This window comes from Aedes albopictus, chromosome 3 (assembly GCF_035046485.1).
Source record: "Aedes albopictus strain Foshan chromosome 3, AalbF5, whole genome shotgun sequence".
NCBI lineage: Eukaryota > Metazoa > Arthropoda > Insecta > Diptera > Culicidae > Aedes > Aedes albopictus.
In genome coordinates, this window is record NC_085138.1 from 75,322,550 (window position 1) to 75,337,996 (window position 15,447).

General features: G+C 38.3%; 1 long non-coding RNA gene across 1 annotated transcript in view; it reads right to left on the bottom strand.

The window, feature by feature from the left end:
* The window catches only part of LOC134291443 (uncharacterized), a 388,672-nt gene that overhangs the window by 199,415 nt on the left and 173,810 nt on the right, over positions 1–15,447 (bottom strand). The window lies entirely within an intron of this gene.

The following is a 15,447-nucleotide window of genomic DNA, read 5'->3' on the forward strand; positions in this document are numbered from 1 at the left end:
CCGGTCTGCTGAACGATCCGGCTGGAAAAACCTTTGTACAAATGTTTGCAGTTTGAGTGAAGTCAGTCGGTTGAACAAAATCCTTGAGATGGTAAAAAAAAAGTCTACGTACACAGCAAAAAATAAATGCAACCCGCCCGATGTAACTCATTCCGATGTACTAAATAAACAATGTAAACACGATTCCTATGTACAATTACATCGTTTTGATATAAAATCTTTTGTTTTTATGTGTACATCGTCCTATGTAATACTCATGCAACCGACGTATTGATCGGGTTGCAGCAGTTCAGATGTAATATTACACAACAGTTTTTTTCTGTGCAGTTTATGGACAGCGCCTAATGACGTTCGACCTTTGCATCTCTTTGATTCTGAAATCAATATGGCTGATTAGGTAAAGCACGTTGGAGTTATTCTCAATTCTAAGCTTTCCCGGACATCTCATATTGAGTTCAGAATCAAGAAAACTTGTATGGCCCTCGGGCAATGCCGGCGAACCTTCGGTAAACCAGTATACCAAATAGAGTTGTTCGATAACTATCGGCTTATGAATGTCTTGTGTAGTGGCAAAAGGGCGAAGAGTGTAACCGTTGGTCCCAATTCGTGGCTTGTTGGCTCCACCACAAGTTCCCTGTATCCTAAATCCATGACCTGCCAGTAAGCACCTACAACCAAATCCTCACCTTAAAACTGTTCGGACAGCCTTACTGGTGGCCGTATACCTAGCTTGACCGAACCGTACATTTAAATAGCAGTCGAAACATTCGCTCACTCCGACACATTATTTTCGTGTTTGAGCCAGGACAACAACCCCGTTACAAACGGAGTTGACCTAATCGGTGGACCCCCCAGGGTGGAAAGGCTGCCAACTGCTCCGAACCAAGTTGTCAAACTTCGGGTTTTTGCCGAAGTCTGAAAAAAAAGAAAATTTCTAAAATTGCTGAACCGATTTGATCATTTCGCATTCCACACTCGACTACCCAAGTGCTTAGTAGTGCGCGCCGTTAGAGTAATTAAAAGTAAATATACCTTTATATTATTTTTTTTATGTGATGTACCGTGCGAGCACCATATTATAGACAGCTCCATATTCTGAACAGTCGGCTAACGCAAAATAGATTTTCCTTTTATGAAGCATATATTGAATCAAGAGTTGAGGTGTTAATTTTACTAAGCCCCTCTATTATCCAATCGTTACAAAACATCTAGTTTTTGACTGAACTGCGAACGTAGAGAATGTGTTTGTACATAGTAAGTAACACTATGTGTTCAGAATTAGGACCACGGCTTCTTATGGTGTCCATAATTAGGAACACGTCGTCCACGAACAAAAATATGTCTAGATCAGAGACTGGAAGTTATTATGAGATTTAATTTATTTTATACATTTAGCTAGACAATAAACATACTTGATGGTAATGTGAAGCATTATGTCTAGCAACAAGAACTTCCATTTATTTTAGTGTTTGTTGTGAGATTCCCTTAACCGTTCAGAATATGGGTACCGCACGGTATATAATTTGTTAAGTTCTTTCCGTTCAATTAGACTAGGGCAGTGGCATAAAGGGTTCTTTGTTGAGAACAATAACCCATTGTTAGTCAACGTAAGAAAAGGTAATAGGCCTTTTCATGTGACAGATCCGTGCATCCATTTGTTTACAAAGCTTGAACAACAGCTGCTAACAAGAACGTGTCATCTTCATAGAAGAACTGTCAAACGCCCGAACAATCAGCTGATTTAAGACGTCAAATGAAAAGGCCCATTATACCTGGCAACTAAAGAGAGAGACAAAGGGTATTAATGGTGGGATACATGTCCGTAATACCGGGCCTTTTCTTTTCCTTTCGCGGCTTCCGGCGATTCCCGGAGGACACCTTTTTCCTTCCCAGGACGCACGAACGCCAATTATCAAGGACGTCATAGAAGGCCGGACGTGAGACCATCGTCGATTGGCAAGTAAGCCACCATTTTGCGAACTGGGTCAACCGATCACATGCCACGTGGGTGTTTCAACCGAGTGGAAGTCGGAGATTCGTCTCGATCCCGCCCTGCTGGTAGGCCGTAGCCTCTCCGGCGATTCAACAGTACCCGCTTCGATCCCACCCCGCTGGTAGGCCCTAGCCTCTCCGGTGGTCCAGCAACAGCCGTATCGATCTCACACCGCTGGTAGGCCGTAGCCTTTCCGGTGAGCCCGCAGTACCCGCTTCTATCCCGCCCCGCTGGTAGGCCCTAGCCTTTCCGGTGGCTCAGCGATACGTACCTGCTCCGATCACATCCAAACTGGTAGGCCCTAGCCTTTCCGGTTGTGCGACGCAGCCCTGGGGTTCAGCGAAACTCCGCCCTATCTCGCCTGCGCTGGTGGGCCATAGCCTTACCGGTAGTGTAACACGACAACTACCCCGCCTGTGCCTGCCCACTGGTGGACCGTGGACCCTGGTTATTGTTCCGGAGGATGCTACCGCCGTTAGCCATCAACGTTGATCGCCGCCGCATGCCTGCTCACCGCCGCCAAACGTCTATGTAATCCGCAAGTATAGTGGTAATCACGTTCAAATGTATGCGTGCCTTTTTTGTAGATGTAGTTGTGAAACTGCGAGGAAAATATTTGCACTCTTGCCCCGGACGTTAGTTTTATCATTATTTACCCGTTTTACCCAATTCGATTGGGTAATATTTGCATATGCAATCTGAATAGCCTTTCAATCGGCGTGCACTTTTGTGTGAGGAAAAACTTGCGCTAGTGTTCGTGTGTTGAAATGTCACTTATCTCTATACCACTTTCGTCTCTCTCTCAATCCAAAATGCCCAATGGGCGAATAAAAGCATAATGTTAAGTTAACTACCAGTAGTTACGTCATTTAACGGACGCACTCCCTCAGGTTATATACATCTCTTCTACTTTTGGATCGATTCCGTACCTGAAAGGGGTATCCAACAGTGGCGTCTCGTCCATAGGTCCACTGCGTTCACTACACAGTTGATAAAAACTAAAATAAATCACTATAATGTCAACATTTTGCTACAAACGATATAAACTATTCATTCGATCCTTTTGATGTCCACAACTTCAAGTGAACAAATCACTATGAAATACTAGTGCGTATCCAATAGGAATCAAGTAAATTTTCCAACTTAATCTCACTATGCCACCACCCTGCCGCTGCCAGAGTGCTCCACGCCGAAGCATGCGAAGCATCCATGTGACAGCATCGCCAAAAATCTCTCGCCTCAGTTCACTTCCAGAAGTACACGGGAGCGCTGTATATGCATGCAAGAACTGTGCTTACTTGTATTCGACTGTTCTGTGCTGCTTTGGCAATGTATTAGTAAAATTTTTGTGCACTTCTTCCAATGGACGTGGGCCTCATCGGTGGCGGAGGAAAGGAAAAATTGTTTGTGCTCGCGGGGAAGCTGCTAAGTTTGGCAACGTCGCATTTGAGCTACTGTATGCTTCAGCAAGAGAGCGAGGCGAAAGAGCAAAGCGAGAGAACTTGTACCATTCAACGGAGGCCGCCCATCCACTCTTTTGGCATGCGTGCATGTCTTTGGGTGGACCTGAATGGGTGGCATTTTCATTCAGTACTAGTTGCACGTCGCGTACGGTTTCATTTTCTAGCAACATTCAAAGGAAAATGGAGCGCGATATCGTAGACAATCTACTCTCGCAATTCGTTTGCCAGGCGGTCGATTGAGGAAAAGCTTGTACCGCATCTCGAATCATCTAATGTCGAATTCGTTTATTCCCGACGGTGCACTGCACCGGTGTAGCAATTGACACCGGAAAAACGAACGGTTTCGGTGCAATTTGTTGACAGCTTATGATGGTATTAGTAAGAGCGCGTGAGAGCGTCGATGAAAACAATAAAGGATATCAAAAATAAACATAATCACAGGCATAATCAATGTTTTCATGATTTCCGTGATGAACAAAATTATTTTTATTTATTTTTATTTTTTACTTTCTATATCCAATTTAACAATTTTAAAAGTTTTCAGTAATCCCCTTGTACATGATAAACTTGTAATAATAAATGTTACTTGAAAATTGTTATCCAATGTTTTAACACTCCCACATTATTTATCTTCTTCAAATTCTCGTAATATCATAATTTTTCAATTAAAAGCAACTTTTAGGAATTTAACAATTTCCGTTGTCTAATAAAAAAGGATGCTAACATACAATTCAAAACGATCTACGTGCACAAATTTAACAAAAAAAATGTTGAAGGCAGTTCAATAGAAAACGTTTAGCTACAACGTAAAAAGAAAAAAAAAATAAATAAATGCTTTTTAGAACATAACGTTATTGAAACGCAACTCATATTAAAAATGCTTTAACCATGCTTTAGTGACATTTGTTTGACTTTCAATGTAATTCAAAAATTCAATATTTGTTGTAAGAAAAAAAAATACAATTAACGGATTTTGAAAATGTTTGTAACTACAAAATGTTACTTCAGTAATATTTCAGTCCAATTTGAATAAATAGATTTTTATTCTATTCTGGGCTAATCAAAACTTTATTACGTCAATTTTTTTTTCATAATTAGTAGATCACCATGTGACAGAAAATTCTAATGATTAAAATCATTAAAAGTAATCCACATATTTACGATAATCAAAAAAAAATGTAATGGGAAAATATACGTTGAATCAACTCTTTGAAATTTCATGTTACCGATAATTTTTGAAAATTCCTCAGAAGTTGATTGAAAGACGTGATAATCCTCGATCAAGTTTAAATAATTTTTAAACGGACAGATTTGCTGTTTAATGAATATCCAAGAAAACTGTTTACCTAATGCCGAAGAGAATATCATCATTCCTACCAAAACAAAACCACGATACAAGTTCAGCGATATGCATGTATTGGTAAAACTAGCTTTGTACCTGCTACACCGCGCTCAAACTGGGTGTAGCATTTTCTTGCACCGGTGCCAATCGGGTGTCAAAACAGAACAGTACCTGCGAATAAACGAACGGTTTCGGTGCAAGTTTGCTACACCCGGTGGCAAAGCGGTGCAGGCGGTGCAAATAAACGAATTCGACATAAGTAGAATACCCTGTTCGATTGAGTGTACTCCGATTTGTACTTTTAATTCCGCCCTCTAATGCTTATCCTTGGGGCCCTTAAAAAGATACGCATGTTTCGACTACAGTCATAGCATAATCATGGGTTATTCACATGGGTCAATTTGATTTATATTCTATTTGAATAGCATAGAGAACAGACTGACTAGTTAGTGAGTGACCCATAATTATGCAATGGGTGTTTCACTTCTTCAGTGTCAGTTATCCACTTCTGAGTGGATTCTTCGAAGTTCAAAAGTTATTCCGAAAAAATCCCTTAACAATTGGTGGGCAATGTCTACTCTTGCTTCCCAAAATTCGATAAAGTCCAGCTGACCAATGAGCTGAGAATGTTTTACACGAAAAAAGTCGCAGAGATAGCTAAGGTGCTTACTAAAAACAATTTGGAAGACGTCTTCTCAGAAACGTATCTGCTTATTCCTCTGATAATAACACTTACGTCTACAACTGATGCCGTTAGAAGGAGCTTTTCCATCTCAAAAGAATAAGAACCTTAAACTGATGGCGGTAGAAAACCCTCTGTTTTATCAATTGAAACAACAAGGCAGTTTTCTCGACGAAATCGTCGATAGATTCGCTTGTCTAGCGGAGTTCAGGTTCCTGCTGTTTTCCATTCATACTACAGTCCCATGTGAAAACTTTTCAAGTGCACAGTCAGCTTTACGGGTCACGAGACGCCTCTGGTATCCAAGCCTCGGCTTTGGGTAGTCTTCCTTGGAATTCGACCTTATTATTGTTTTGTCCACCTTGGTTATTTGGAACCGGTTGGCTTCTCTTTCAGCTCACTGAAACAAACTGATACCCATTCCAGGTAAGTGATCGGTTTTGCAGTGTTTGAATCGTTGCTATTTATAATTTACGACCCAGTGCTCAGCGACCTTCCTGTCATAATTCCGTCGGAGCAGCTGATAGGCTACAAGAGAGAACGATCAAATTAAAATTAGGTCATCTCCATAGGATGTGCTTGATGGCGATGTCTGGAGCGTACTCTTCAACTCCCACGGCAGCGCTCGAAGTTGTCTCTGACGTTGCCCCACTGCTGCACATTCATCTCAAACAAGAAGCAATGTCTTGCACTTACGGGAAACTCCTGTGATCCGATGAACACATACCTCTTTGTTTCCACTTTTAGTGAATTGTGACAAAATTGTCCTTGCTCCAAATGATCTTACAATCGCTTGTAATTTTCAATATATAGGGTAAATGTACCAATAGTGGTGCTATTAGTAGCTCCTTGTACTAAAATAATTGAATAAAATTGACAATACCATAAAATAAAAAGTCTGAAAACGTTAATCGATAGTTTTTCACTTAAATTTGCTAAGAAAAATGTAAAAACCATTGTTTATTTCAGTTTTTGCTAATAAATCACTTGCACCAACTATAGGTACATGGTTCCTATTATGGAGGTAAAATTTAACATTGGTTCCTATAGTGGCGCATCCCATTGAATTCTTATGGGACCCACCACTATAGGAACACTACCACCACTATAGGTGCAAAGGAGCAAAAAAGTTAAGGAAAATAAATATTTAAAATAGGTTTTCCGCCAAATACTGAACACAAAACTGAATTAATGTTATTAATTAGGTATGATGCATCTATTAAAAATGCCATTTGCAAGCTTTTTGGTCAAAATAGTGCTGAATTGCCACTACCACCACTATTGGTACTACCTCCACTAAGGGAGCTTTTACCCTATACCGTCTACCCCCGTTCGTTTGACCGCATCTAATCTGAACACTTTTTAATTTGACCCCCTCTAATCTGCACATCGTTCAAATTAAAAATGGCTCAAACTTCATTCTGCTAATGGAACGGGGTGAAACGGAACGCAGAATCAAAACAAAACATAAAATGAGGTATTACAAGTTTTATTTTTGTGTTAAATGTTGTATTTTAACTTGTAAACATTCCTCTAGTATTAATGTACATTTATAGGGTTCTGGCAAAATGCAGGCCCGCAATGCGATTTCGATTGCCAACATTCAGGCCATTTCGGGCCGTGATTAAGTACTAGAGATGGAAACCTTTCCCTGGCACAGACTTCAAGTTATAGAACTCTAGTGATGAAACCCGAATCGGGATGCCCCCTTAGGATTAGTTTTCCTAGACAAAACCCAGCTATGAACACAGTATCAAATGCTGTGAACTAAAAGGCATATCGCCAAATAAAATACAATTCCAGGATGACTGATGGACCAACAACATCAATTAAACCTCGTCATCCTTTCATTGAAAATTGTTATCCACTAGGGTAACAGGGCAAAATTCATGTTCTGTGTTGTGTTTGTCCAAATGTAATGTCCTAATTTATTACGCATTTATAAGGTTCCACTACAAGATGTTATATGTTAATATGCATTTGTAGTGCTCCAATATTATTCGTAATAGAGGCTGCCAGCAGTGGGGTTTTTCGTCGTCCACAGGGTTGCTAGAAGTTCAAACTAAAAATGAACCCCGTTGGTTTGCATGAGGTGTCGTTCAAACCAACGGGGGTAGACGGTAGGACATTTTTCACGAAATTCCCTTCCCGAAAAGAGTCGAAATCTGGATATCTGGAGACAAGCAAGGTTGCTACCATTCATTTGCAAAGATTTACATTCATTTGCTATTATCTCAGTTCAGAAGCATGCTATCGAAAAACAATGTATGGATGAATTTAACCTTGTAGTTTTATCTGAAAGTTTGCCGAATAACATTGGGGTCGCACACGCATACCAAAGCCGTGAGCGAGCTGTGAAGGCAACTTTCCACAGCGTGAATGTAAACCGGTCCCTCATAAATTGGTGCTAGTTTATTATACTCAAGTGGCCATGTAATATCCGGAATCATTCCGGAGATATTCCGGATTGTACTGGGATCAGGGGGTGGGGGGCGCGTCTGTTTTTCCAAATGGCTAAAAGTGATTATTTTGTGTGCAATTGTGTTTGACAGGCCACCGCGGAACCTGTTCCAGGTATTCCAGAACGGCCACATCATGTGATGCATACTTCAGTCCTTTTTTTTGCCCCATTCTCTCAAAATCATGAAGATTGATACTTCGTAAGGCATGCTTTGGTTGCGAATCAGAAATGTCCCCAATGACACACCCCCGTGGAACCTATGCTAGATGTTCCGGGGTGGCCACCCGACCAGGGAATGAGAACAAACCTATAACAAATTGATAACTCATTTTGTTACTGATAACAAAATTAAATCAAAACAAGTTTTCGTTCCGAATTGTTTTTATTTAATATCAAGTTGAGATATTATTTTGTTATCATTTCAAAAACTAAATGTTAACAAGATTCAGGGTGGCCACTCAGAGCGGCAAATAAAATTCCCGAGTTTTTCCCGGTTTTCCCGATAGCTTTTTGAAATTTTTCCCGATTCTAAAATAGAATTATTTACAGTAAAAATTAAACGTAAATTACTAAGAAAAGTTTAAGATAATTAATATAGAATATTTTCAAATCCTTGGATTTAACATAGTATTCATATAAACTTGACAATACGTTTATAACTAATTTACTAAATATTCAGCTAAGTCATGCGTTGTGTGTCTCGTATCCAATGATGGGTATAGAAGTTATGGCATCTTCATTAAAGATTCCTTTAATTCGTAGATGACCATCTAGTACAAATCCTGACTAGTACTCTGCAGTTGTTCAAGCAAACAATAATAAAATAGATAATCCTGAGGGGTCGAAATTCTCATACTCACTATGAGTACATATAGGATTTACGAATCTAATAATAAGTAGGTTTCTCGGTAATATTCCAAAAGTCTCTTCTAAAAAATTCTTGGTAAATTCGTTTGGGAAGCTAATAGGCAATAACAGAATGCCAAAAAAAACATTCTGGATGAACATCTGGTGGAATATCTGGAAAGATTACTCGTGAAAGAATTTTGGAAACATCTTCAGTGTAATATTTTCGATGACCATTTTTAAGATATTTTAATAGAAAACCAGTGACGAACTTTAGCATAAATGGCTACTACAGAAAGTCAGGCAGGTTACTTAATCTGAAATCGTAAATTCTAGGTGAAATTTGAAAGATCAAAGAAATCTTAGAATTTGTCTGATAATCGTCTAGCATTCAGTTATTTCATCAGCGATTGCAATATGAAGTTCTCAGATATTTGATCTCTGGTCACATTTTCAGATATGTCAGGAATTTCTTCAATAAAGTATTTCCCACAAAATTTAGAGGTAGATTCCTTATTTGGGAATTATTTATTTCTATAAATCATACAACTATATAGCTCCAGATGCTTTTGAATACTTACTGGAACTCCCGCGAGAATTTCAATGTTAGTTCAACTAGAAACTAGAATACTCCAAATTCTCGAGAATTTGCTGAACCAGGAGTTTTACCAGGGACTTAGGCTAAAGCTTCGCCAAAAAGGGATTTTCCCGATAACTTACTCCGGTTTTCTCTGAACATTTTTTTTTTCATCAGTTCATCAAATGAGTACATCAAAGAACTTCATGAAAAACAACAGAAATATTTCAAACAAAATATAAGAAATACTTTTATGAACTACCTAGGCGTGCTTTGAGGAATTCGATCATATACTAAAAATCCCTTTAAATATTATTTCAATAGTTTTTCACTAACTATTTTTAAATTGTAAGAATATTTTAATCAGAATTATCTACTTATCCAGATTTTCATATTTTTTAATTGATTTTTTTCTTGGAGCAATTCATCCATTCATTCAATATTTTATCAGCTTCCTATCCAAATTTCTCAAAGACTTTTCGCTCAAAGGACAAAGGCTATAGCAAGTATTCACCCAGAGATTGTACAAGAATATTTTTTTAGAAAAAAGTTATGATTTTTGTTATGTTTTATAAAACTTTTATAGGACGCATGATGTTTTCAGGAACATGTACATCCTAAAATGCATAAGTCGGGAGTAATTCGCGAATAGGGCGTAACTAACAAAGCAATAACAATGCGAAAACAACAACCGAATTTTGCTGATCAAATTTTAATTCCTATTTAGAAGTAATACAGAATAATTCAACTTAAATAAGGTTAATTGATACAGTTCTGACATAGTTCCTTGTTTTTCTAAGAACACTGCACGAATTTGATATTTTTTGCACTAAAAATTGCATTCATTTAATTACGCCTGAATTGATACCTGAGAATGCTAATTTCGCCCAATACTATGCGCCTCGAATCGATATTATTTTCAGAATCGCCTTTTACTATTCGCCTTGTTTATGATTTTGACAGAATTTCGCCATTTGCTTTCGCCGTGTTTACGTTTTGATTTCAGTTTCGCCTTCTACTATCGCCGTGTTTACGTGTTGATTTCAGTTTCGCCTTTCACTTTCGTAAACAAAACACCAAACAAAACAAAGGAGTAGAAGGCGTAATTCTTGTTTTTGTTCGTTTGGAATAGAATGGGATTACGCCTTTCACTCAATCAGTGATTTTTAATAGTTAGAAAAGTGATATCAAGGAAACTTTGTGAGCATTTAGAAGACAAATCTAGCTTCTTTTCACTCCTGCAATTACTCAAATTGTGTACATTTTGTTGGTTACGGCTTTATCGCTAATTATTACGGAAGTGTCATATGAATCTATAAATATTTGTACGTGTCTCAACCAGTCTTTCCGCCAGAATGATCTTTAGAATATCTTTGTGATGTTAGGTAACATCACTATGATTAACTTTAATTGTCATGACTCGACGACAAGATATTAATTTCCAAGAATGGCTTTTACGCCAGTTCACCCACTATGTTATTTAGTTCAACAGTTCTTGACTGCATTTCCCACAGATTCTCGTACTTATGCTTCTGGAGACCATACAAATTTTAGAATTTTGGAAATTCCCGGTAACTAGCAACAATTCCCGAGGTTTTCCCGACTTTTTCCCGGCGGTTTCGAATTCCCGAGGTTTTCCCGGTTTTCCCGAAATTCCCGATTGGGTGGCCACCCTGAAGATTTGATTTCAAAAATCAAAAATAGGTTTAATATGCTTTATTAATATTAATTATATTCACAAAATATTTGTTAAATCTACCTGAGTATTGTACTTCCAAATTGATACAAAATTTGCAATTGCTGATTCTGGATAATGGTCATGCTATTGATTTATTTTCATTTTCATTTTCATTTTGCAGCATTTGGTGGGGCAATGAGAGCGCAAGTCAGTCCAAAGCCGATGATAAGGAGGGGTAATGGCTGAATAGTCTTTGCTGACCACATAAACGCCATGGGATAGGAAAAGGGTATTTTGGTGTGGGATTAGGGTGTTGGTGCAGACTTGACGATATCAATGCTATTCAGATGCAAAATAATTTTAAGGCTCAATAGTGAATCGCATACCTTCCAAAACCAAAAAACAATAATCCACAAAATACCAAGCAAGTCATAGAAAGAAAAAGCGCCCGATTGTTTATTTTGTCAATTATAACAAACGGAAACTTCTACCCTCTCCGACTCGCCAGTCACCCCGGAAAAAATGTCCCTTCAGTTCTGGAAAATATATTATCCCCAATTAAGCCTTTAATCGAATTGTCCGCGTGGTCTTGTAGTACCCGTGCTAGGTAAGAATCAGTCATTGCCATACATATTAAATGCTAGACATGACCCCATGGATAGCATTTGCATATGTAAAAGCTTTGCTGATGTGACTTTCCTATTAGGCAATTCTCTCATCTCATGTTTGTCTTCAAAACCTTATCAAGCTTAGAAAATTGAAGTTGATAAACAATACATTACAAGGTTCGAATTCCCATAGAATGAGATCATTCATTCGCACTACAACACCATAGGAGATAATACCACATTGGCTGATTACAGTACAAATGTGAAAAATCTCCCTTTTTCCCCTATCCGCAACCCGGGGACGCGCCCTGTTGGATTTCGAAAGCCTCGGAGAATATTACAAACCTTCAATGGCATTTCCATAAACTAACCCACATTGCCCATTCAGGGGTCTGACTGGGCCTATTACCCTCCCTCAGTTTGTAATATTCTCTCCAACTTGGAATTATATTTTCCCGGCACATAAATGACTTCGACAAATGTTCGATATACTATGCAGCGTCATGATCAGTATAACTATATCAGATGACTTGGAGATCTGATTCTTACAGAATTGTTTGCCATTGATTATACATTCAGCTATTCTAATCATTACTGCAAAGGCCATCGACCACATGCCTGAAATCAAAGCTTCCTGGAAGATATAATCCAAGCCCAGGGTCATGCTATTGATTTATATTGGTTTAATAAGTCTTCTCGTTCAAAGCTGAAAATTCCGCAGTGAAAATGTATTCACTGTATTGCGGATGCAGAATCGAGTACAGTGAACACATTTTCAATGTAAACATTCATGTTTTGAGCGAGAAAACTGCTTTTGAATTTTCAATGATGACGATTATGTCAATGACGAATCCTTCAACCTTAAAGAACACTAAGTTGACGCGAGGCTGGCGAAGTCCCAGTGCAGACGTAGAGCTATAAAGAAGAAGAAGAAGTTGGATATGACCAACGGAAGTAATTCACGGTCATTCTACTGATGAAGGTCACATATTTTACCTTTATAAAGTTTTCTCGCGTGAAAAAGAATTCATTGTAGCTCCGCATCAAAATGATGAATCCCTTGATGTTTGATACAGTTTTGAAAATAATACAGATATTTATCATACTTGAACATGATAAATGGCATTTCACTTATTGTTATGCCAAACAACTATTATGCCAGATTTTGCCGTTTTGCCATTATGCCGATGCAAATATTTAATTTGTTTTATGTCACCCCCCCCCCCCCCCTTCAAAAATCCCAGAATATTGAAGGGGCGAAAAAAAACATGGCGGCTCCTGACTCCATTTACAATAGAAAAAATGTTTTCAAGCAACAATTTTTCAATTAGTTTAAAAATATTTTTTTCAATAGTGGGTATAATTTTAAATTTTTCAATAGTTTTTTTTCGTTTTTATTTGTTTGTTCCTTATTAATTTTTGCCCCCCCCCCCCTCGTACTCAACGAGAGGTCTCGGACATAAAAAAAAAAAATATGCATCGGCCTTATGCAACAAGATTATTCCAAACCCAATAGAATTAATGTAGTAAAATATTTTTCCAATCGGATGCCTTATTTTTTCAATGTCATCATTTTTTCCCGGGTAACGAGGGAAAGAGCTGAGAAGCCGAATGCGACTCAATTCGTTGCTCGATATCATTCAATTTGAGTCCCGATGCCTCTGGCTGTGGGATGTTGTGAACATCTTCCACATTTGTTTTACTGCAGTGCATATAATCAGAAGGAAAAGCTGAAATATAATTATACAAAAATATTACGTGCAGTTGTCCTTTGACTTCAAATTTACTTTTTTTGTCACTTCAATGTACATCATTCATAATCTTTTAGTTGAATTATGCTGGATATCTATGAGGATATCATATCCGATATCCTTACAATTTTCCTTCGTGTAGGCTCCATGTTAGAAATGACTGTTGATGAAATGTTAATGTTACAATACAATCGATAATACTACGACATTAATAGGGATCATATTCTAATGATATCGTATCAAACAAAACAAGTTTTCAATCACGAGATTCTTCTGAATTTAAAATAAAATTTCATTTAAATTTTTACTTATTCATGTAAATTAAAGCCTAATAAAATATCAAAATGAATATTAAATATGTTATTAATTTTTAGTTATTACCCTATAGATTTGATAACTCCCTGAGAACTGCGTATGATATCAAATCGTAAATTGTGGATAACAAAATGAGATATCAATATGTTATCAATGAGACCTCATTCTGTTTTCAATTAGATATTCCAGTACATTATTTTGTTATCATTTTTGTTATGTTATGTTAAGTGTTAAGTCATACAAAATGAAAACTCACTTTGTTATCAAAAGTCGTGATATCTAAATAACTCAATTTGTTTTCAATTAGTTCTCATTCCCTGCTCGGGCAGTTTATACAGAATTCAGTCTATCGTTTCTGACTTAGTCATTCGAAATCATGAAGATTGATATGTCGCACGGCATGCTTAGGTTGAAAACCAGAAGTGTCCCCAATGGGGCCCCGCGAAACCTGTCACGGCAATCCGGATGGGTCAACTTATTCGAGCTGGTTATCGTAGTTATTTTTCACGGGTCAGTGTCATAAAGAAGGGTGCATTTCGATTATGCCAAATGTCTATTATGCCAAATGACCGTTATGCCAAATGGCTTTATGCCAAGTGACCTTATGCCAAACGCCCTTATGCCAAATGACTTTATGCGAAATGTCCCGCTCCCGTTTTTCACTGTTCGCAGTAAAAAAAATCGCTGAAAATCGATGGTTCCAACACAATAACACACAAAATAATCACTTTTAGCCATTTTGGCAACCCTCCTGACCCAGCACAATCCGGAATATCCCCGGAATGGTTCCAGATATTGCATGGCCACTTGAGTATAATAAACAAGCACCAATTTATGATTGATTGGCGGCAACTTAAAAAAAGTCGGATGAAAATTGATGAAATGCCAGCATTTTGAAAATGAGTTGTCGGGGGTCGGGTACGTGAAGGTTAAGGCCGAAATCTTTGCTGTTATGTGCTGAGTGCAATCAGCACTTCAGCAGCACGTAATGGGGAAAGTAATATACTTCTGTTCAGATAGCCAGGCTGCTATTGCGTCGGCCAACTCCAGGTCGAAGATTGTTATCGCTTGTCGAGCTCAAATCGAGGAGCTGAATTCAGCAAACGCTGTTCACCTTGTATGGGTATCTGGCCATTCTTCCATCGCTGGAAATGAATTGGCTGATGAGTTAGCTCGCACTGGAGCATCACATGACTTCATTGGCCCTGCGCCAGCTATTGTGGTATTGAAGTGTTGGGTAAAGCTTCAGATTGACACCTGGGCTGCCACTCAGCACAAACAATATTGGAATAGTTTGCAGTCATGTCGTCAAACAAAATTGTATTGTACTGAGCCATCTCTAGGGGTGGCGAAGTATCTAACTAAGCCGTCTAAGGATCTGTGTCAATTGGCGAATTAAAATTAATTTTTACTTAAATTTGACAGTTCAACACTTAAACTTGACAGTTCTCCTAAGGAAATAATTATCGAACTGTCAAGTTTAAGTGAAAATTAATTTTAATTCGCCAATTGACGCAGACCCTAAGTAGAATTGTAGCATACTGGTCAAAACGTTGACTGGCCACTGCCCACTAAGCTAGCACATGGCGAATATTCAGCAAGCTGAATCATTTGTATGTGATAGCTGTGAATTCGATTATGGAACTTCGTATCATTTGATATGTGACTGTCCAGTTTTTGCGCAAATGCGTTGTCAAGTACTCGCTAAACACTTAGGGAATCGCGCTACTT